The 3,673-nt window shown below is 38.0% G+C and overlaps 1 long non-coding RNA gene across 1 annotated transcript; it reads left to right on the forward strand.

Moving 5' to 3' along the window:
- Positions 1 to 302: 302 nt before the first annotated feature.
- On the forward strand, positions 303 to 1,650 carry LOC120952608 (uncharacterized). The gene is made up of 3 exons (XR_007451863.1): positions 303 to 1,002; positions 1,110 to 1,199; positions 1,265 to 1,650. It is a non-coding gene; the product is annotated as an uncharacterized LOC120952608 (long non-coding RNA).
- Positions 1,651 to 3,673: the final 2,023 nt, after the last annotated feature.

Genomic DNA, 3,673 nt, shown 5'->3' on the forward strand with positions numbered 1-3,673 from the left:
AAATAGTGCAATATGGCTTCATTTGGATGAAACATGGCCGTAACAACGATAATAGATGGCAACAAAATTCAACATCAAATTTCAAGGCCATTCAAATAGTGCAAGATGGCTTCATTTGGATGAAACATGGCCGTAACAACGATAATAGATGGCAAAAAAACTCAACATCAAATTTCAAGGCCATTCAAATAGTGCAAGATGGCTTCATTTGGATGAAACATGGCCGTAACAACGATAATAGATGGCAACAAAATTCAACATCAAATTTCAAGGCCATTCAAATAGTACAATATGGATTCATTTGGATGAAACATTCCGCTTGGCAAAGAGTAACTCATTTTAATGCCTCTCGCTACCCCTGGCCCTAGTTTTGAAGGAATCATGCGACACACTCGCACTCCACTACCCCATCCCATGGAAAAACGCTCCCACCATCGAGGTGTTGACCAAAATTTCGCTTTGTGCATGAGACACACACTAGCACTCCTCCAGCCCTCCACAGCTGAACGCTCCCACCGTTGCGAATTTGCGAGAATTTTTGCTATGAGCGTGAGACCCTGAAGCGCCAGAGATGACACTATGTGTAAAGACGATCATAATTCGATATGGTCAAAATGCGTCGTTTGTCGTTTCATTTATCTGGTAATGATGTTTTCACTTCATCAAAATTTTAAACATTAACAACTAGGCTGATAACAATAGTTGAAATGTAAATCAGAATAAAATCAATTCATTTGAAGTAAAATAAATTCCATTATACTTTATTTTGACCATATGATCAACACTTGTACATAGTGCCATTTACTTTGTGTTCTTCACTCTCGCGTTGTGTTTTGATCGTTCGAAACTCATTGTCAGAACGAATGCAAATTTCATTTGGGAAGGATCGGTGCCGGAAGATGCAGTGAAAATTATAAAATGTTTATATAAAAGTGGTTAAGTAAATCGTGAAAGATGTAAACGCAGGCGTAACTGCAGTTTGTTCTGTTACATGATCTACGGGTAAGTGCATGCATAAGAAGAAGAATATTTCAAATGATGTTTGTGTTTTAACAATCGTATTGCTTTTAATGTTTGTTTATTCTTCTATTATTTTCCATCACACCTAGCTATTTCATTGCCAAAGCACCTGATAACCGTTCAAAGAAGGTGAATTGGGCTTACAGAGTCGCCATTTAACTTCAATATATTCGTGATCGGTAAGTTTTAAATAGTCCTAGTTATGTTCACCATTCTAATGCTAGATATATCTTTCATTCCTCAGGAAAACGCATCAAACAACAAGTGTTTTTCTTCCAACAGCACGCGCCATCGGTGGAGCAAGCAGCCAACGATTTGATCGCCAATACGCGCCATCAAGTATTATAATATTCCCGAATAGCTCTGAGAATAAAAAACTGCACACTTACTGTCCGAATTTCCTGGAATTTTTTGATCGGTCTACGCTCGCGGGAATGGTGGGTCCGTTGAGGAGAAGGAAAGAAAGGGTGGGAGCGAGGATTAACCAAAAACGCGGCATTGAGAATGAGGGGAGGTGCGCTCAGCGCTCACGCTGGGACACTCACGATGCTTGAAATAAAATGTTAACAAGCATCGATTTCAAGCATGCATGTCGCGCGACATTTTGCCAAGCGGGATGGCCGTAACAACGATAATAGATGGCAAAAAAACTCAACATCAAATTTCAAGTCCATTCAAATAGTGCAATATGGCTTCATTTGGATGAAACATGGCCGTAACAACGATAATAGATGGCAACAAAATTCAACATCAAATTTCAAGGCCATTCAAATAGTGCAAGATGGCTTCATTTGGATGAAACATGGCCGTAACAACGATAATAGATGGCAAAAAAACTCAACATCAAATTTTAAGTACATGCAAATAGTGCAAGATGGCTTCATTTGGATGAAACATGGCCGTAACAACGATAATAGATGGCAAAAAAACTCAACATCAAATTTCAAGGCCATTCAAATAGTGCAATATGGCTTCATTTGGATGAAACATGGCCGTAACAACGATAATAGATGGCAACAAAATTCAACATCAAATTTCAAGGCCATTCAAATAGTGCAATATGACTTCATTTGGATAAAACATGGCCGTAACAACGATAATAGATGGCAAAAAACTCAACATCAAATTTCAAGGCCATTCAAATAGTGCAAGATGGCTTCATTTGGATGAAACATGGCCGTAACAACGATAATAGATGGCAACAAAACTCAACATCAAATTTCAAGGCCATTCAAATAATGCAAGATGGCTTCATTTGGATGAAACATGGCCGTAACAACGATAATAGATGGCAAAAAAACTCAACATCAAATTTTAAGTACATGCAAATAGTGCAAGATGGCTTCATTTGGATGAAACATGGCCGTAACAACGATAATAGATGGCAAAAAAACTCAACATCAAATTTCAAGGCCATTCAAATAGTGCAATATGGCTTCATTTGGATACAACATGGCCGTAACAACGATAATAGATGGCAAAAAACTCAACATCAAATTTCAAGGCCATTCAAATAGTGCAATATGGCTTCATTTGGATGAAACATGGCCGTAACAACGATAATAGATGGCAACAAAACTCAACATCAAATTTCAAGGCCATTCAAATAGTGCAAGATGGCTTCATTTGGATGAAACATGGCCGTAACAACGATAATAGATGGCAACAAAATTCAACATCAAATTTCAAGGCCATTGAATTAGTTTAAGATGGCTTCATTTGGATGAAACACGGCCGTAACAACGATAATAGATGGCAACAAAACTCAACATCAAATTTCAAGACCATTCAAATAGTGCAAGATGGCTTCATTTGGATGAAACATGGCCGTAACAACGATAATAGATAGAAACAAAATTCAACATCAAATTTCAAGGCCAATGAATTAGTGCAAGATGTCTTTATTTGGATGTAACATGGCCGTAACAACGATAATTTTTTCTTTTTTCTTTGGCACAACAACCACTGTCGGTCAAGGGCCTGCCAAGTACCCACTAGTGAAGTGAGCTTGGCTTTCAGTGACTTATTGTTACCATAGCAGGAGAGTCAGTCCTACGTATGGGAGCACGGTCTATTTAGGGCTTGAACCCATGACGGGCATGTTGTTAAGTACGTTAACAACGATAATAGATGGCAACAAAATTCAACATCAAATTTCAAGGCCATTGAATTAGTGCAAGATGGCTTCATTTGGATGAAACATGGCCGTAACAACGATAATAGATGGCAAAAAAACTCAACATCAAATTTCAAGGCCATTCAAATAGTGCAAGATGGCTTCATTTGGATGAAACATGGCCGTAACAACGATAATAGATGGCAACAAAATTCAACATCAAATTTCAAGGCCATTCAAATAGTGCAAGATGGCTTCATTTGGATGAAACACGGCCGTAACAACGATAATAGATGGCAACAAAACTCAACATCAAATTTCAAGGCCATTCAAATAGTGCAAGATGGCTTCATTTGGTTGAAACATGGCCGTAACAACGATAATAGATGGCAAAAAAAAACTAAACATCAAATTTCAAGGCCATTCAAATAGTGCAATATGGCTTCATTTGGATGAAACATGGCCGTAACAACGATAATAGATGGCAACAAAATTCATCATCAAATTTCAAGGCCATTGAATTAGTGCAAGATGGCT

Source organism: Anopheles coluzzii, chromosome 2 (genome assembly GCF_943734685.1).
Source record: "Anopheles coluzzii chromosome 2, AcolN3, whole genome shotgun sequence".
NCBI classification, from domain to species: Eukaryota; Metazoa; Arthropoda; class Insecta; order Diptera; family Culicidae; genus Anopheles; species Anopheles coluzzii.